A 21,211-nucleotide genomic window follows, 5' to 3' on the forward strand; every position below is an offset into this window, starting at 1 on the left:
CTGGAGAACGAGACAAGTGTTGCTGTGATACTTATTGTGGTCATCGTGCCCGAGACCCGTAACAATTACTCCGCAGGTCTTTTGCAGCGGGGCAACAGCCCGGCGTCGGTGGATTCCGTTCGCGAGGCCGCAGATTCAGGTTTGAATGGCAGCCCCGAGAGTGATTCGTTTAGTCTCTTTAGTCTTTTTTGACCCGCGAGCCCGGCCGACCGCCGCCCCACCCCGACGCGCGAGAATAGGCGAAGGCCCGTTCATCGCTGCTTGCAGCTTTAATTAGGGCCTGAGCCGACTGAAAGTCGGGCGAAAGCCCTATTGAAATTGCAAGAATTATTATTATTATTATTATTTCGCCACTTCGAACGCACTTTCGGGGACTTCATCATGTTCAAAAACTCTTGAATTTTTGCACGCGCATCAGAAGTGCGCAAAATTGACGTATGATTTGGGTCCCGCAATTAGAGGAGAAGAAAAAGAACTCTCTAGCGCCCCCCAAAGTGGCCGCAATGTTAATTATTTTTTTTACTTTCACCGATCGACTTGGAACCTTTTCACACAGGTTCTCTTGGATGTGCTGTACACAAAAAAAATTATGGTATGCAAATGCGCCTACCGTTTTATGGCCGCCATTTTGAATTTTGTGAAAAACACGTTTTTGCGAACTCCTCCCAGACGCTTGGTCCGATTCTTACGAAATCTTCGGCAAAATGATCGTTGGCTCGATGCGATCAAAAGTTATTGAAAGAATGTTGATATCTCATTTTTCAATAAAGTTATGGAGCAATGAAGTTTGTAGGTTTGTGTCCTGAAAGTTCAAAGGCCTATAACTTTTTTTTTTTCTAACCGTCATTTTCACCAAATTTTGAGGACATGTTCACAATGAGTCCTAGAACATCCCCAAATTTTCCCAGAATATTTGAACATTAGGGGGCGCTGTGGTGATTCTGTGTATTTTTGGCCATTTCCTTCAATTTTTGCATTTACAAATGAACGAACTCCTCCGAGAGTTTAAATCCGATCCATTTCAAAATCTGGCAACTGGTTCCTGACACCCTTGGGGTCAAAAGTTATTAAAATCAAGAGTTTTCATAAAACTACCTGGGCGTGAGCGTGCGTGCAGTTTGGACAATTTTGGAAGATTTTTTTCCAGAACGGAAAATGGTATAACTCCAAGGAACATTGATATTTCTGGCTATAAATGTATATTCATGATGCTTGTGTAGGCCTTTAAGTAATGCCATGCAGTGATTTTCGAAAAAGTATAGCGCCACCTATTGGCTTAGGTCAATGCAAAGTTTCTACATTTACATGTCCATTTCCTAGCCCTTTAATCTGATCAACTTCAAATCTGGGAATATAAGACGTAAGACTGTGACGATGGCTCACAGTGAGAATTGGGAGTTTTGGACCAACTTTGTGGCTGTGACGTCGCCATATTCGCATGAAAGTTCAAGCACATCTTCTGAGCCTCGGCACACTCCAAAACTCTTGAAAACCTCTGTGAGTATCCTACGTGATGACCTTTACAGACCTGATGTGCAGTTTTGGATCAAAAGTGAAAAATTGCCTCCATTGCGCCCCCTGGAAGATTTTGACGAAGCCCCGCCCGCACCCTGTTTGACTGACAAGTCCGCTGATTTTTTACCAAATGTATTAAAGGGAGACTTAAAAAAGTCTCTGAGGAATTTTCTCTAAAACAAACAGGAAGGCAGTTATAATTTTTTTAGTGTGAATATTACCTGTACTTTTGGCGGAGAGTGACCATTCCTATTTCAATGACTTTTCGAATTCTAAAATCCATCTGGAAGAATAGCTCAGTGAGTAAGGTGTTGGCCCCCCGAAGTTATGGTCGTGGGATCGACTCCCGACGAAATCATTTTTTTTTCCTCCTCTTTTTAAACGCGTGTCGTCTGATCTAACGAACAAAATGATTCAGTTTACGCTCCTTGCTGATGTGTTTGACTTAAATAACTACACTTAAGAGCAGGTTTGTGAAAATCGTTTCAGTTTAAGGACAGAAGCTGCTCCGTGGCACATGAACAGAATGAAACAGCAGACTGAGGCACTCAGCTGGCGGACCGGGCAGCTGGTTGCGAGTAACGACACATCTAACCTGGACAAATAACACGGACAGTTCAATATATTTACATCTGGATTTAAATAGACGTATTCTGCAACATACGTGATTGTGATGTTACTAGAGAAAATGGTGCGGCCCCTTTAAGAGCTACACGCACGGGCTACGGAGGGGGAGAGCGCATGAGGAAGTTGTGTTGTTGTTGTGATGACGGAGTGGATGTAGCGGCCGGAGAATTGTCTGTACTGTAACTGTGTTACTCAGTGTTAGATTAATAAATCCTCAAAGAAAGTAAAGCGGACTTTTATTCACCAACCCCGGGACGAAGGGAATTAACCCCAAAGTTTACTTAGCCGACAGTACTTTGGCCCTGGAGCAGACAGCAACGCCTCCCCCTGCAAACTCCGACTACGGTCAGAGACGGACCGGCAGGAAAGGTGAACACAAGGCTAACGAAGTTAATTGTCAACATTAATGTGCCTGTCATGGTATGAGGCCAGACGTGAGTTGTGTTCTACATTCAAGAGGGTTTTTATTTAGCACTGAACAATAACAACCAGCATACGTCTTTTAGCTGAGCTAACTACGGTAGCTTCACGGGGATAAAAGACCCCTCTTCACTCTATCAGCGCCACTTTGTTTACGTTTCCGTGTGCCCTAAATAACTTGGCCCGATTGAATCACTTTATTTACACACTACTACTCGCAGCAGCTAACTTAACTACTTTGTTGTTTAACTTCATTGTCTATAATCTGCCCGCAGCGTGCAGCCGGGCGCAGCTAAATGACACGTAATGTATTGTGCGTCTTCAATGCTTTTCAATATGTTATATATTTATTGCCTTCACAATGAGCATGAATCTAACATTAAATGATATGATTAATATGCCCCTCATTCCAAAGAAATAATATACACACGTCAAGCTCATTATGGAGTTGAAACGACAAATTACTAAACTGTAAACAGTTAATATAAGAGAAAAAAATATTGTAATCAAGATAAATGTTTTCAAAACGTGTGATTAACTAGTCAATTGTCTATAATCTGTTGACAGCCATAATCGTATTCTGATAATACACGTTGGTGCTCAAATATTTTCAGATGGCCCGTGCAAAGTCATGCCACCATCAATTCAATTCAATTCATTTTATTTTGTATAGGCCAAAATCGCAAATTACACATTTGCCTCAGAGGGCTTTACAGTCTGTACACATGCAATGGGAATGGCACATTGGACACGTGGCTTTCAACTCCAGCGAGGTGGGAAAGCATTTCTTTATGTATATTTTGTTCTGTCTGCATAATTGTAAAACACAGACACCCAACTAATTCTCTCCTTCCCCGACTCGGACACTCAGGTGGCGGCACGGATCTCTGCATGTCTGACTGACATCTCCCAGTGGATGTCCGCCCATCACCTGAAGATCAACCCCGACAAGACTGAACTACTTTTCTTCCCTGGAAAAAACTCGCCCACTCAGGACCTGACCGTTAACTTTGGCGAACACCGTTAACATCAGGAGAATACCACCCCTTCTCACTCAGAAGGCGGCGCAGGTACTGATTCAGGCTCTTGTCATCTCTCGCCTCGACTACTGTAACTCTCTGCTGGCAGGTCTCCCTGCTACCGCCATTCGACCACTGCAGCTCATCCAGAATGCAGCAGCTCGACTGGTCTTCAACCTTCTGAAATACTCCCACACCACACCGCTTCTCCCTTCACTTCATTGGTTACCAGTGGCTGCCCGCATCCAGTTCAAAGCATTGGTACTGACGGACCACGCTGTGAATGGATCGGGACCAGTCTACATCCGGGACATGGTGAAACCCTGCATCCCAACCCACGCACTCCGATCTGCATCTGGCAAGCTGCTTGTTCCTCCCTCACTGAGAGAAAAGCACTCGACGAGATGGCGACTCTTTGCTGTCCTGCTCCCAGATGGTGGAATGAGCTCTCTGATGACATCAGGACCGCAGAGAGCCTCTCCATCTTCCGTCGAAAACTCAAGACACACCTTTTTAGACTCTACCTTGACCAAAACACTAGCAAACCGTAGCACTAACAAATGGTAGCACTTAAATTGTACTTATAATGCCACTTATCTTTAACATGTTTTGGGCGGTGATTTATTCAGTCATGTTTAGTCATATTTTGTTTTTTTTACTTGTCAATATGGTTTGGTACATGCCGAGTTAATCAATACACATTCTAAAGTGCAACGTCCATATGTGAATAAGAGTTGTATACGTTTATCATAGTCAATATGGTATGGAAATATCCCTTATGTAGTTGGTCAATAGGAACTATAGTAGGCAGAAATAACAGCTAAGGTAATTACAGGTGGATATTTCTGGGAATTAACCTTGATTGAGACTGCATCTATGATATCTAAGATATACAGGACAAGAAAAATGCACTGGATGTGTATATGTGTTGAATCAATTATACAGACGCAAACTGGAGAACGAGACAAGTGTTGCTGTGATACTTATTGTGGTCATCGTGCCCGAGACCCGTAACAATTACTCCGCAGGTCTTTTGCAGCGGGGCAACAGCCCGGCGTCGGTGGATTCCGTTCGCGAGGCCGCAGATTCAGGTTTGAATGGCAGCCCCGAGAGTGATTCGTTTAGTCTCTTTAGTCTTTTTTGACCCGCGAGCCCGGCCGACCGCCGCCCCACCCCGACGCGCGAGAATAGGCGAAGGCCCGTTCATCGCTGCTTGCAGCTTTAATATTATTATTATTCTTATTATTTCACCACTTCAATCGCACTTTTGGGGCCTTTGCCATGTTCAAAAACTCTTGAATTTTTGCGTGCGCTTCAGAAGTGCGAAAAATTTATATATTCTTGGGGTCGCGCAATTTGGCGATGAAAAAAAGTGCTCTCTAGCGCCCCCTAAAGTGCTGCCTCTGGGGACATTTTTGTCCACTTTTACGGATTGACTTGAAATTTTGCACACAGGTGCTCTTGGATGTGCTCTACAAAAAAGTCAATCATGGTATGCAAATGCGCCTACCGTTTTATGGCCGCCATTTTGAATTTTGTGAAAAACACGTTTTTGCGAACTCCTCCCAGACGCTTCGTCCGATTTTGACGAAATCTTCACCAAAATGATCATTGGCTCAATGCCATCAAAAGTTATCAAAAGCTTGTTGATATCTCATTTAGTTTTTAATTGATGGACCAATCAAGTTGTCGGGGGTGTGGCCTAAAAAGGAAAGACCAATAACTTTAAAAGTAAAAGGCCTGTCGCCACCAAATCTTTAGGGCATGTTCACATTGGGTTGTAGAACTTCCCCTGAGAATTAAAAAAAAATCGAACATTAGGGGGCGCTATGGTGATTTACTGTATTTTGGCCTTTTTTTCGCAATTTCCACCGTATTTTGGTTTTACAAACGAACGAACTCCTCCGAGAGTTTAAATCCGATCGATTTCAAAATCGGGCCAGTTGATCCTGACCCCCTTGGGGTCAAAAGTTATTAAAATCAAGAGTTTTCATAAAACTACCTGGGCGTGAGCTTGCGTGCAGTTTGGACGATTTTTGACGATTTTCCTCAAATATGTAAAATGGTATAACTCCAAGGAACATTGATATTTCTGGCTAGAAATTTTAATTCATGATGCTTGTGTAGGCCTATAAGTATTGCCATGAAAAGATTTTCGAAAAAGTATAGCGCCACCTATTGGCCTAGGTCAATGCGAAATTTCTACACTCAGATGTCCATTTCATAGCCCTTTAATCTGATCCACTTCAAATCTGGGGATATAAGCCTTAGTACTGTGATGATTGGTCACCGTGAATATTGGGAGTTTTGGACAAACTTTGTTGCCGTGACGACGCCATCCTCGCATGAAAGTTCGAGCACATCTTCTGAGCCTTGGCAAACTCCAAAACTCTTGAAAACCTCTGTGAGTGTCCTTAGTGATGGTCTTTACAGACTTGATGTGGAGTTTTGGATCAAAAGTTAATAATTGCCTCCATTGCGCCCCCTGGAAGTTTTCGACGAAGCGGCGCCGGCACTCTGTTTGACTTACAAGTACGGTGGTTTTTGAGAAAATGTATTACAGAGAGACTTAAAAGAGTCTCTGAGGACTATGCTCTAAAACAAACAGGAAGTCAGTTATAACTCTATTAGTGTGAATATTCCCTGTAGATTTGAAAGAGAGTCACCAATCCTATTTGAGGGACGTTTCGAAGTATAAAATTGTATCAGAGCAGATAGCTCATCTGTAGAGCACTCGGCCCCCGGCGCTGGAGATGCGGGTTCGATTCCCAGCACGGCAGATCTTTTTATTTTCACCTCTATTTCGGTTTTGCACTTTGTACATCGCCACAACTTATTTAATAAGACTCCTGATGTGACTTAAAATGTATTTAATGAATCCAGGATGTAATATTTGTTCAGTATGCAGGAGCAGTGATTTAATTTGTCATGTTTAGTTTTTTTACATGAGAATATGGTTCGGTACATGCTGAGTTAATGCGAACAGCTGACGTGGGGCGCTTGTGGTAGCGGGGCAGCTAACAGACACTTTAATATAATTACATCTATGGTTTAAATACTCGTATTCTGCCACATACTGGTGGAGATGCAAACACGTTTACTCTGCGATCTCCATAAACTGTCTCTGCTCTGCTCACTGAAGCAAAAGTCTCTGACGACTATGCTCTAAAAAAAACAGGAAGTCAGCTATAATTTTTTTTAGTGTGAACATTCCCTGTAATTTTGCAAGAGAGTCACCAATCCTATTTGAGGGACGTTTCGAATTACTACATTGTATCAGAGCAGATAGCACATCTGTAGAGCACTCGGCCCCCGGCGCTGGAGATGTGGGTTCGATTCCCAGCACGGCAGATCTTTTTATTTTCACCTCTATTTCGGTTTTGCACTTTGTACATCGCCACAACTTATTTAATAAGACTCCTGATGTGACTTAAAATGTATTTAATGAATCCAGGATGTAATATTTGTTCAGTATGCAGGAGCAGTGATTTAATTTGTCATGTTTAGTTTTTTTACATGAGAATATGGTTCGGTACATGCTGAGTTAATGCGAACAGCTGACGTGGGGCGCTTGTGGTAGCGGGGCAGCTTACAGACACTTTAATATAATTACATCTATGGTTTAAATACTCGTATTCTGCCACATACTGGTGGAGATGCAAACACGTTTACTCTGCGATCTCCATAAACTGTCTCTGCTCTGGTCACTGAAGCAAAAGTCTCTGACGACTATGCTCTAAAACAAACAGGAAGTCAGCTATAATTTTTTTTAGTGTGAACATTCCCTGTAATTTTGCAAGAGAGTCACCAATCCTATTTGAGGGACGTTTCGAATTACTACATTGTATCAGAGCAGATAGCACATCTGTAGAGCACTCGGCCCCCGGCGCTGGCGATGCGGGTTCGATTCCAGGTGCGGAAGATCATTTTTTTTCACCTCTATTTCGGTTTTGCACTTTGTACATCGCCTCAACCTATTTATTAAGACTCCTGATGTGACTTGTCAACTTTTTGCAGGCCTTTTGCAGCTCGGCAGTAGCCTTGTCTTGGTGGATTCCGTTCATGAGACCACAGACTTAGGTTTGAATGCCAGCCCCGAGAGTGATTTGTTTTGTCTCTTTAGTCTCTTTCTGACCCGCGTGTCTGGCTGACCGCTGCCCCCCCCAACGTGCAAGAAGAGGCGAAGGCCCGTTCATCGCTGCTTGCAGCTTTAATTAGGGCCTGAGCCGACTGAAAGTCGGGCGAAAGCCCTATTGAAATTGCAAGAATTATTATTATTATTATTATTTCGCCACTTCGAACGCACTTTCGGGGACTTCATCATGTTCAAAAACTCTTGAATTTTTGCACGCGCATCAGAAGTGCGCAAAATTGACGTATGATTTGGGTCCCGCAATTAGAGGAGAAGAAAAAGAACTCTCTAGCGCCCCCCAAAGTGGCCGCAATGTTAATTATTTTTTTTACTTTCACCGATCGACTTGGAACCTTTTCACACAGGTTCTCTTGGATGTGCTGTACACAAAAAAAATTATGGTATGCAAATGCGCCTACCGTTTTATGGCCGCCATTTTGAATTTTGTGAAAAACACGTTTTTGCGAACTCCTCCCAGACGCTTGGTCCGATTCTTACGAAATCTTCGGCAAAATGATCGTTGGCTCGATGCGATCAAAAGTTATTGAAAGAATGTTGATATCTCATTTTTCAATAAAGTTATGGAGCAATGAAGTTTGTAGGTTTGTGTCCTGAAAGTTCAAAGGCCTATAACTTTTTTTTTTTCTAACCGTCATTTTCACCAAATTTTGAGGACATGTTCACAATGAGTCCTAGAACATCCCCAAATTTTCCCAGAATATTTGAACATTAGGGGGCGCTGTGGTGATTCTGTGTATTTTTGGCCATTTCCTTCAATTTTTGCATTTACAAATGAACGAACTCCTCCGAGAGTTTAAATCCGATCCATTTCAAAATCTGGCAACTGGTTCCTGACACCCTTGGGGTCAAAAGTTATTAAAATCAAGAGTTTTCATAAAACTACCTGGGCGTGAGCGTGCGTGCAGTTTGGACAATTTTGGAAGATTTTTTTCCAGAACGGAAAATGGTATAACTCCAAGGAACATTGATATTTCTGGCTATAAATGTATATTCATGATGCTTGTGTAGGCCTTTAAGTAATGCCATGCAGTGATTTTCGAAAAAGTATAGCGCCACCTATTGGCTTAGGTCAATGCAAAGTTTCTACATTTACATGTCCATTTCCTAGCCCTTTAATCTGATCAACTTCAAATCTGGGAATATAAGACGTAAGACTGTGACGATGGCTCACAGTGAGAATTGGGAGTTTTGGACCAACTTTGTGGCTGTGACGTCGCCATATTCGCATGAAAGTTCAAGCACATCTTCTGAGCCTCGGCACACTCCAAAACTCTTGAAAACCTCTGTGAGTATCCTACGTGATGACCTTTACAGACCTGATGTGCAGTTTTGGATCAAAAGTGAAAAATTGCCTCCATTGCGCCCCCTGGAAGATTTTGACGAAGCCCCGCCCGCACCCTGTTTGACTGACAAGTCCGCTGATTTTTTACCAAATGTATTAAAGGGAGACTTAAAAAAGTCTCTGAGGAATTTTCTCTAAAACAAACAGGAAGGCAGTTATAATTTTTTTAGTGTGAATATTACCTGTACTTTTGGCGGAGAGTGACCATTCCTATTTCAATGACTTTTCGAATTCTAAAATCCATCTGGAAGAATAGCTCAGTGAGTAAGGTGTTGGCCCCCCGAAGTTATGGTCGTGGGATCGACTCCCGACGAAATCATTTTTTTTTCCTCCTCTTTTTAAACGCGTGTCGTCTGATCTAACGAACAAAATGATTCAGTTTACGCTCCTTGCTGATGTGTTTGACTTAAATAACTACACTTAAGAGCAGGTTTGTGAAAATCGTTTCAGTTTAAGGACAGAAGCTGCTCCGTGGCACATGAACAGAATGAAACAGCAGACTGAGGCACTCAGCTGGCGGACCGGGCAGCTGGTTGCGAGTAACGACACATCTAACCTGGACAAATAACACGGACAGTTCAATATATTTACATCTGGATTTAAATAGACGTATTCTGCAACATACGTGATTGTGATGTTACTAGAGAAAATGGTGCGGCCCCTTTAAGAGCTACACGCACGGGCTACGGAGGGGGAGAGCGCATGAGGAAGTTGTGTTGTTGTTGTGATGACGGAGTGGATGTAGCGGCCGGAGAATTGTCTGTACTGTAACTGTGTTACTCAGTGTTAGATTAATAAATCCTCAAAGAAAGTAAAGCGGACTTTTATTCACCAACCCCGGGACGAAGGGAATTAACCCCAAAGTTTACTTAGCCGACAGTACTTTGGCCCTGGAGCAGACAGCAACGCCTCCCCCTGCAAACTCCGACTACGGTCAGAGACGGACCGGCAGGAAAGGTGAACACAAGGCTAACGAAGTTAATTGTCAACATTAATGTGCCTGTCATGGTATGAGGCCAGACGTGAGTTGTGTTCTACATTCAAGAGGGTTTTTATTTAGCACTGAACAATAACAACCAGCATACGTCTTTTAGCTGAGCTAACTACGGTAGCTTCACGGGGATAAAAGACCCCTCTTCACTCTATCAGCGCCACTTTGTTTACGTTTCCGTGTGCCCTAAATAACTTGGCCCGATTGAATCACTTTATTTACACACTACTACTCGCAGCAGCTAACTTAACTACTTTGTTGTTTAACTTCATTGTCTATAATCTGCCCGCAGCGTGCAGCCGGGCGCAGCTAAATGACACGTAATGTATTGTGCGTCTTCAATGCTTTTCAATATGTTATATATTTATTGCCTTCACAATGAGCATGAATCTAACATTAAATGATATGATTAATATGCCCCTCATTCCAAAGAAATAATATACACACGTCAAGCTCATTATGGAGTTGAAACGACAAATTACTAAACTGTAAACAGTTAATATAAGAGAAAAAAATATTGTAATCAAGATAAATGTTTTCAAAACGTGTGATTAACTAGTCAATTGTCTATAATCTGTTGACAGCCATAATCGTATTCTGATAATACACGTTGGTGCTCAAATATTTTCAGATGGCCCGTGCAAAGTCATGCCACCATCAATTCAATTCAATTCATTTTATTTTGTATAGGCCAAAATCGCAAATTACACATTTGCCTCAGAGGGCTTTACAGTCTGTACACATGCAATGGGAATGGCACATTGGACACGTGGCTTTCAACTCCAGCGAGGTGGGAAAGCATTTCTTTATGTATATTTTGTTCTGTCTGCATAATTGTAAAACACAGACACCCAACTAATTCTCTCCTTCCCCGACTCGGACACTCAGGTGGCGGCACGGATCTCTGCATGTCTGACTGACATCTCCCAGTGGATGTCCGCCCATCACCTGAAGATCAACCCCGACAAGACTGAACTACTTTTCTTCCCTGGAAAAAACTCGCCCACTCAGGACCTGACCGTTAACTTTGGCGAACACCGTTAACATCAGGAGAATACCACCCCTTCTCACTCAGAAGGCGGCGCAGGTACTGATTCAGGCTCTTGTCATCTCTCGCCTCGACTACTGTAACTCTCTGCTGGCAGGTCTCCCTGCTACCGCCATTCGACCACTGCAGCTCATCCAGAATGCAGCAGCTCGACTGGTCTTCAACCTTCTGAAATACTCCCACACCACACCGCTTCTCCCTTCACTTCATTGGTTACCAGTGGCTGCCCGCATCCAGTTCAAAGCATTGGTACTGACGGACCACGCTGTGAATGGATCGGGACCAGTCTACATCCGGGACATGGTGAAACCCTGCATCCCAACCCACGCACTCCGATCTGCATCTGGCAAGCTGCTTGTTCCTCCCTCACTGAGAGAAAAGCACTCGACGAGATGGCGACTCTTTGCTGTCCTGCTCCCAGATGGTGGAATGAGCTCTCTGATGACATCAGGACCGCAGAGAGCCTCTCCATCTTCCGTCGAAAACTCAAGACACACCTTTTTAGACTCTACCTTGACCAAAACACTAGCAAACCGTAGCACTAACAAATGGTAGCACTTAAATTGTACTTATAATGCCACTTATCTTTAACATGTTTTGGGCGGTGATTTATTCAGTCATGTTTAGTCATATTTTGTTTTTTTTACTTGTCAATATGGTTTGGTACATGCCGAGTTAATCAATACACATTCTAAAGTGCAACGTCCATATGTGAATAAGAGTTGTATACGTTTATCATAGTCAATATGGTATGGAAATATCCCTTATGTAGTTGGTCAATAGGAACTATAGTAGGCAGAAATAACAGCTAAGGTAATTACAGGTGGATATTTCTGGGAATTAACCTTGATTGAGACTGCATCTATGATATCTAAGATATACAGGACAAGAAAAATGCACTGGATGTGTATATGTGTTGAATCAATTATACAGACGCAAACTGGAGAACGAGACAAGTGTTGCTGTGATACTTATTGTGGTCATCGTGCCCGAGACCCGTAACAATTACTCCGCAGGTCTTTTGCAGCGGGGCAACAGCCCGGCGTCGGTGGATTCCGTTCGCGAGGCCGCAGATTCAGGTTTGAATGGCAGCCCCGAGAGTGATTCGTTTAGTCTCTTTAGTCTTTTTTGACCCGCGAGCCCGGCCGACCGCCGCCCCACCCCGACGCGCGAGAATAGGCGAAGGCCCGTTCATCGCTGCTTGCAGCTTTAATTATTAGGGCCTGAGCCGACTGAAAGTCGGGCGAAAGCCCTATTGAAATTGCAAGAATTCTTCTTATTATTCTTATTATTTCACCACTTCAATCGCACTTTTGGGGCTTTTGCCATGTTCAAAAACTCTTGAATTTTTGCGTGCGCTTCAGAAGTGCGAAAAATTTATATATTCTTGGGGTCGCGCAATTTGGCGATGAAAAAAAGTGCTCTCTAGCGCCCCCTAAAGTGCTGCCTCTGGGGACATTTTTGTCCACTTTTACGGATTGACTTGAAATTTTGCACACAGGTGCTCTTGGATGTGCTCTACAAAAAAGTCAATCATGGTATGCAAATGCGCCTACCGTTTTATGGCCGCCATTTTGAATTTTGTGAAAAACACGTTTTTGCGAACTCCTCCCAGACGCTTGGTCCGATTTTGACGAAATCTTCACCAAAATGATCATTGGCTCAATGCCATCAAAAGTTATCAAAAGCTTGTTGATATCTCATTTAGTTTTTAATTGATGGACCAATCAAGTTGTCGGGGGTGTGGCCTAAAAAGGAAAGACCAATAACTTAAAAAGTAAAAGGCCTGTCGCCACCAAATCTTTAGGACATGTTCACATTGGGTCCTAGAACTTCCCCTGAGAATTAAAAAAAAATCGAACATTAGGGGGCGCTATGGTGATTTACTGTATTTTGGCCTTTTTTTCGCAATTTCCACCGTATTTTGGTTTTACAAACGAACGAACTCCTCCGAGAGTTTAAATCCGATCGATTTCAAAATCGGGCAAGTTGATCCTGACCCCCTTGGGGTCAAAAGTTATTAAAATCAAGAGTTTTCATAAAACTACCTGGCCGTGAGCTTGCGTGCAGTTTGGACGATTTTTGACGATTTTTCTCAAAAATGTAAAATGGTATAACTCCAAGGAACATTGATATTTCTGGCTATAAATGTATATTCATGATGCTTGTGTAGGCCTTTAAGTAATGCCATGCAGTGATTTTCGAAAAAGTATAGCGCCACCTATTGGCTTAGGTCAATGCAAAGTTTCTACATTTACATGTCCATTTCCTAGCCCTTTAATGTGATCAACTTCAAATCTGGGAATATAAGACGTAAGACGGTGACGATGGCTCACAGTGAGAATTGGGAGTTTTGGACCAACTTTGTTGCTGTGACGACGTCATCTTTGCATGAAAGTTCAAGCACATCTTCTGAGCCTCGGCACACTCCAAAACTCTTGAAAACCTCTGTGAGTATCCTACGTGATGACCTTTACAGACCTGATGTGCAGTTTTGGATCAAAAGTGAAAAATTGCCTCCATTGCGCCCCCTGGAAGATTTTGACGAAGCCCCGCCCGCACCCTGTTTGACCGACAAGTCCGCTGATTTTTTACCAAATGTATTAAAGGGAGACTTAAAAAAGTCTCTGAGGAATTTTCTCTAAAACAAACAGGAAGGCAGTTATAATTTTTTTAGTGTGAATATTACCTCAATTTTTGGCGGAGAGTGACCAATCCTATTTCAGTGACTTTTCGAATTCTCACATCCATCTGGAAGAATAGCTCAGTGAGTAAGGTGTTGGCCCCCCGATGCAATGGTCGTGAGATCGACTCCCGACGAGATCATACTTTTTTTTTTTTTCTTCTTTTTTTAAACGTGTGTCCGGCTGATCTAACGGACAAAATGATTCAGTTTACTCTCCTTGCTGAGGTTATTAAATAACTGTACACGTTAGAGCAGCTGTGTCACACTCGTTTCAGCCACATACGGCTGCTGGGCACAGCTGCCGTATGTGTGGAGCTGGCGTTGCAGCCCGGTACGGTCTGGACGGTGCAGCCGTTCGCCAGCGTGTCGCGAGTTTGACACATCTAACCTAGAAAAATAACACGGACAGTTCAATATATTTACATCTGAATTTAAATACACGTATTCTGCCACATACGGGTGGAGATGCAAACACGTTTTGGGATTTTACTAGATGTTACGGGGAACTGTTACGTTAAAGAACTCAATTACCCAGCAGTCTTTGTTGACGGACATGCGCAGAGTAGAGGGCGGCTCGTAGTGTCGCGTGAGTTAATGCTGTTATCGCGAGAGGTCGCCATTGAAGCCCCGGCGTTGAACAGCTGCAGCTCGTATCAAGTCCGTATTTTATATTTTAAACTGCTAGCTACACACCTATGCTTAAATCCAAACGGACTAAACCAAGTGGAAACGCTTTGGTAGGTGAGTGATGACTTTTTCCTTGTGCGTTCTTCAGTCTTACCCACTTAAATAGCGGGGATACTGTAAACATGCTAACACTAATTCGGTGCTATTAGCTGCTTAAGGGACGTCCCGTCACAAACATCTCTTTTTTTCCGCGTCTCCGGCTGATCTAACGAACAAAGTGGTTCAGATTACTCTATTTGCTGAGGTTATTGACTTAAATAACTACACTTTAGAGCAGATTTGTCACACTAATTTGAGTTTACTGCCGGCTGTGGCTGCTGTGCACTATTTAGCACAGCCCAGGGCAGCCTATGCTATGCTTGAAGAACATCAACTAGCATACGTATTTTGTTCCTGTAAAGCTAACTACGGTAGCTTCACGGGAATAAAAGACCCCTCTTCACGCTATTAGCGCCACTTTGTTTACGTTTCCGTGTGCCCTAAATAACTTGGCCCGATTGAATCACTTTATTTACACACTACTACTCGCAGCAGCTAACTAACTACTTTGTTGTTTAAAAGCGTCAGCTAAATGACACGTAATGTAATGTGCGTCTTCAATGCTTTTCAATGTTATATATTTATTTCCTTCACAATGAGCATGAATCTAACATTAAATGATATGATTAATATGCCCCTCATTCCAATGAAATAATATACACACGTCAAGCTCATTATGGAGTTGAAACAACAAATTACTAAACTGTAAACAGTTAATATAAGAGAAAAAAATATTGTTATCAAGATAAATGTTTTACAAAATGTGTGATTAACTAGTTAATTGTCTATAATCTGTTGACAGCCCTAATCGTATTCTGATAATACATGTTGGTGCTCAAATACTTTCAGATGCCACGTGCAAAGTCATGCCACCATCAATGGGAATGGCACATTGGACACGTGGCTTTCAACTCCAGCGAGGTGGGAAAGCATTTCTTTATGTATATTTTGTTCTGTCTGCATAATTGTAAAACACAGACACCCAACTAATTCTCTCCTTCCCCGACTCGGACACTCAGGTGGCGGCACGGATCTCTGCATGTCTGACTGACATCTCCCAGTGGATGTCCGCCCATCACCTGAAGATCAACCCCGACAAGACTGAACTACTTCTCTTCCCTGGAAAAAACTCGCCCACTCAGGACCTGACTGTTAACTTTGGCGAACACCGTTAACATCAGGAGAATACGACCCCTTCTCACTCAGAAGGCGGCGCAGGTACAGATTCAGGCTCTTGTCATCTCTCGCCTCGACTACTGTAACTCTCTGCTGGCGGGTCTCCCTGCTACCGCCATACGACCACTGCAGCTCATCCAGAATGCAGCAGCTCGACTGGTCTTCAACCTTCTGAAATACTCCCACACCACACCGCTTCTCCGTTCTCTTCATTGGTTACTAGTGGCTCCCCGCATCCAGTTCAAAGCATTGGTACTGACGTACCACGCTGTGAATGGATCGGGACCAGTCTACATCCGGGACATGGTTAAACCCTACATCCCAACCCACACACTCCGATCTGCATCTGCCACGCTGCTTGTTCCTCCCTCACTGAGAGAAAAGCACTCGACGAGATCGCGACTCTTTGCTGTCCTGGCTCCCAGATGGTGGAACGAGCTCTCTGATGACATCAGGACTGCAGAGAGCCTCTCCATCTTCCGTCGAAAACTCAAGACACACCTTTTTAGACTCTACCTTGACTAAAACACTAGCAAACCGTAGCACTAACAAATGGTAGCACTTAAATTGTACTTATAATGCCACTTATCTTTAACATGTTTTGAAACTGCTTAGTTAATGAAAAATGTACTTTCTTGTTACTTGTTCTTCTGAGTTTGTATCTCTATGTGGAAATGCACTTATTGTACGTCGCTTTGGATAAAAGCGTCAGCTAAATGACATGTAATGTAAAAGCCTTCTTCCTGTGTTCTTACAACAGCATTCCATTACATATCGATGTAATAATTTGGCCTTCTTTTTTTCTTCCAGCACACGGCACAGGTTGGCATCACAATCATGGCAAAGTTGACTGGACCACAGCGGAAAATTATCCTTCCAGAGAAGAAGTTATTTACTTCTACAACGAATGGAAGAGTTACAACTTCCAGATGACAGCTCGCCGCTCATCCTTCTGGGCAACTTGAACATCCGACAGAACTTATGTGACCTACTGCGTTTTATTTTCTCCTTTAGCTGTCATTTAAGTATTAAAATTCGCTGTATGTAGGCACCAATCCTATTTGAGGGACGTTTCGATTGTGAAATTGTATTGGACCATATAGGTCATCTGCAGAGCGTTGGCCCCTGGCGCAGTAAACCAGGGTTTGATTCTTGGCATGCACAAGACTCCTCATGTGACTTAAAATGAATCCAGAATGCAATATTTGTTCAGTATGCAAGGGCAGTGATTTATTTAGTCATGTTTGGTCATGTTTTGGTTTTTTTTACATGACAATATGGTTTGGTACATGCTGAGTTAATGAATATACATTCTAAATTGCAATGTCCATATGGGAATAAGAGTTGTATATGTTTATCATAGTCAACATGGTGTGGAAATATCCCTTATGTAGTTGGTCAATGGGAACTATAGTAGGCCGTAATAACAGCTAAGGTAATTACAGGTGGATATTTCTGGGAATTAACCTTAAATGAGACTGCATTTATGATATCTAAGATATACAGGACAAGAAAAATGCACTGGATGTGTATATGTGTTGAATCAATTATACAGACGCAAACTGGAGAACGAGACAAGTGTTGCTGTGATACTTATTGTGGTCATCGTGCCCGAGACCCGTAACAATTACTCCGCAGGTCTTTTGCAGCGGGGCAACAGCCCGGCGTCGGTGGATTCCGTTCGCGAGGCCGCAGATTCAGGTTTGAATGGCAGCCCCGAGAGTGATTCGTTTAGTCTCTTTAGTCTTTTTTGACCCGCGAGCCCGGCCGACCGCCGCCCCACCCCGACGCGCGAGAATAGGCGAAGGCCCGTTCATCGCTGCTTGCAGCTTTAATTCTTATTATTTCACCACTTCAATCGCACTTTTGGGGCCTTTGCCATGTTCAAAAACTCTTGAATTTTTGCGTGCGCTTCAGAAGTGCGAAAAATTTATATATTCTTGGGGTCGCGCAATTTGGCGATGAAAAAAAGTGCTCTCTAGCGCCCCCTAAAGTGCTGCCTCTGGGGACATTTTTGTCCACTTTTACGGATTGACTTGAAATTTTGCACACAGGTGCTCTTGGATGTGCTCTACAAAAAAGTCAATCATGGTATGCAAATGCGCCTACCGTTTTATGTCCGCCATTTTGAATTTTGTGAAAAACACGTTTTTGCGAACTCCTCCCAGACGCTTGGTCCGATTTTGACGAAATCTTCACCAAAATGATCATTGGCTCAATGCCATCAAAAGTTATTAAAAGCTTGTTGATATCTCATTGGGTTTTTAATTGATGGACCAATCAATTTGTCGGGGGTGTGGCCTAAAAAGGAAAGACCAATAACTTAAAAAGTAAAAGGCCTGTCGCCACCAAATCTTTAGGACATGTTCACATTGGGTCCTAGAACTTCCCCTGAGAATTAAAAAAAAATCGAACATTAGGGGGCGCTATGGTGATTTACTGTATTTTGGCCTTTTTTTCGCAATTTCCACCGTATTTTGGTTTTACAAACGAACGAACTCCTCCGAGAGTTTAAATCCGATCGATTTCAAAATCGGGCAAGTTGATCCTGACCCCCTTGGGGTCAAAAGTTATTAAAATCAAGAGTTTTCATAAAACTACCTGGCCGTGAGCTTGCGTGCAGTTTGGACGATTTTTGACGATTTTTCTCAAAAATGTAAAATGGTATAACTCCAAGGAACATTGATATTTCTGGCTAGAAATTTTAATTCATGATGCTTGTGTAGGCCTATAAGTATTGCCATGAAAAGATTTTCGAAAAAGTATAGCGCCACCTATTGGCCTAGGTCAATGCGAAATTTCTACACTCAGATGTCCATTTCATAGCCCTTTAATCTGATCCACTTCAAATCTGGGGATATAAGCCTTAGTACTGTGATGATTGGTCACCGTGAATATTGGGAGTTTTGGACAAACTTTGTTGCCGTGACGACGCCATCCTCGCATGAAAGTTCGAGCACATCTTCTGAGCCTTGGCAAACTCCAAAACTCTTGAAAACCTCTGTGAGTGTCCTTAGTGATGGTCTTTACAGACTTGATGTGGAGTTTTGGATCAAAAGTTAATAATTGCCTCCATTGCGCCCCCTGGAAGTTTTTGACGAACCGGCGCCGGCACTCTGTTTGACTTACAAGTACGGTGGTTTTTGAGAAAATGTATTACAGAGAGACTTAAAAGAGTCTCTGAGGACTATGCTCTAAAACAAACAGGAAGGCAGTTATAATTTTTTTAGTGTAAATATTCCCTGTAGATTTGAAAGAGAGTCACCAATCCTATTTGAGGGACGTTTCGAATCACTTAACTGTATCTGAGCAGATAGCTCATCTGCAGAGCACTTGGCCCCCAGTGCTGCAGTTGTGGGTTCGACTCCAGGTGTGGCAGACCTTTTTTTTTCACCTCTATTTCGGTTTTGCACTTTGTACATCGCCACAACTTATTTAATAAAAATCCTGATGTGACTTAAAATGTGTTTTAATGAATGAATGTGGAAACCTTTGTGAGTGTCCTTAGTGATGGCCTTTACAGACCTGATGTGGAGTTTTGGATCAAAAGTGAAAAATTGCCTCCATAGTGCACCCTGTTTGACCTACAAGTATGGTGATTTTTTTAACAATTGTATTAAAGGGAGACTTCAAATAAAGTCTCTGGGGACCATGTTTTAAAACAAACAGGAAGTCAGTTATAACCATATTAGTGTGAATATTCCCTGTAGTATTGCAAGAGAGTCACCAATCCTATTTGAAGGACGTTTCAAACCACTAAATTGTATCAGAGCAGATAGCTCATCTGCAGAGCGCTTGGCCCCCAGCGCTGGAGATGTGGGTTCGATTCCCAGCACGGCAGACCATTTTTTTTTCACCTCTATTTCGGTTTTGCACTTTGTACATCGCCACAACTTATTTAATAAGACTCCTGATGTGACTTAAAATGTATTTAATGAATCCAGGATGTAATATTTGTTCAGTATGCAGGAGCAGTGATTTAATTTGTCATGTTTAGTTTTTTTACATGAGAATATGGTTCGGTACATGCTGAGTTAATGCGAACAGCTGACGTGGGGCGCTTGTGGTAGCGGGGCAGCTAACAGACACTTTAATATAATTACATCTATGGTTTAAATACTCGTATTCTGCCACATACTGGTGGAGATGCAAACACGTTTACTCTGCGATCTCCATAAACTGCCTGCTCTGCTCATGGCGATGTTTAAAGTATGTAGTATGCAGTATGTAGTATTAGTATGCAGTCAAATAGCCGCATCCCTGACGTTTATGACACACCAAGCCGTTTGAAAATCGATTGAAAATTGAGCAAAATATAGTTATTTCAGCACTACATGCACAGTAGACTTTAATGTTATAACTGGACGAGCGGTCCTGTCCTAAGATGGCCGCCGTGTGACGTCGTCGGGTCCCATTGGCTCTCAGCGCCGGTAAGCCATCTAGCCTTTCTATACATGTCTATGGCCCAGGCGAGCAGAGGTGCGGGACGCGGGACAGACAAAGAGCAAGGAGGAGGAAGAATGGCGGGGACCGCGTTCACAATCACGGGACGGTAGGATACGTCTGGCAACTGCAAGTTTAGCTTCAAGTTAAGTTCAGGGTCCGCGTCACCTCCGGCGTTGAAGATCATCCGGCGCCGCGGTTAGCAAAATATAGCTCGTGTAGTGCTATGTGGGGTCTCCTCGCTAGCTAGTGAAGTGTTTAGCTAACTTTAGCAACTTTATTAGCTCGTCACCAACGCCGCAGGCTTCACCGCGCCAGCAAACAACGACGGCCAGCCGCCTCGCCTCGACAGCCCGTGATGTGACCGCAGCTCACCGGCTTTCTCCCCCTCTCTCTCCCACGCCACTAACAGACGTTTGTGAGTAAGTACCCTGCCACATGTTACTCCACTTTGTCCACGAACAGCAATGTGGGCAGCGGATCGTAGCTTTTTTTTTAACTGAACGGGTAGAACTGTGAACTGCGGGTGGACATAATACTGAGGACGCAGTGTGAATAACATTGAACTTTATTGTATGCACGGACCTCTTCGTTATGGGTAGTCTTGAATGATGTGAATGCATGTTTTCCTGCATTCAGTTAAGAGCAACAGTGTTAAGATTGGCCTGTCGTTTACCGCATCTATGGCTATTTGTTGCTAATGACATTAACACGCATTGGAGGTGCTTGTGTGTTGTTACAGGGGATTTATCTGTTGTGTTCTGGTTAATGAGCCCCCTTCAGTTACAATAACTAATTGAGTAGGACTGGTGTGCCCCTGTTAAAGCTTGGTCATGAACAAAGGGAAACGTTTCAGTGTGAAATAGTTGTTTTAAACTCCAATTAAATCCTACATTGAATATAACTTCATTCATGGTTGGGTCGACCTGCTAAATATGATCAAGCCTTTTAAAAGTTTATTCAGCCACTGCAAAGTAACAGCGCGTGAGTTCATGTTACTGCGAGAGTTCGCCAGCTTTAACTTTTTAGGTTTTGCACTTTGTACATGGCCTCAACTTATTTAAT

General features: G+C 43.0%; 2 long non-coding RNA genes across 2 annotated transcripts in view; both read left to right on the forward strand.

Moving 5' to 3' along the window:
* LOC134126993 (uncharacterized) overlaps positions 1 to 21,211 on the forward strand; it is a 59,522-nt gene that overhangs the window by 21,851 nt on the left and 16,460 nt on the right. The gene's annotated exons all lie outside the window — the stretch shown is intronic.
* LOC134126948 (uncharacterized) lies at positions 14,415 to 16,517 on the forward strand. Its single transcript, XR_009955889.1, has 3 exons — positions 14,415 to 14,538; positions 15,377 to 15,448; positions 15,547 to 16,517. It is a non-coding gene; the product is annotated as an uncharacterized LOC134126948 (long non-coding RNA).

Source organism: Pungitius pungitius, chromosome 3 (genome assembly GCF_949316345.1).
Source record: "Pungitius pungitius chromosome 3, fPunPun2.1, whole genome shotgun sequence".
Taxonomy (NCBI): Eukaryota; Metazoa; Chordata; class Actinopteri; order Perciformes; family Gasterosteidae; genus Pungitius; species Pungitius pungitius.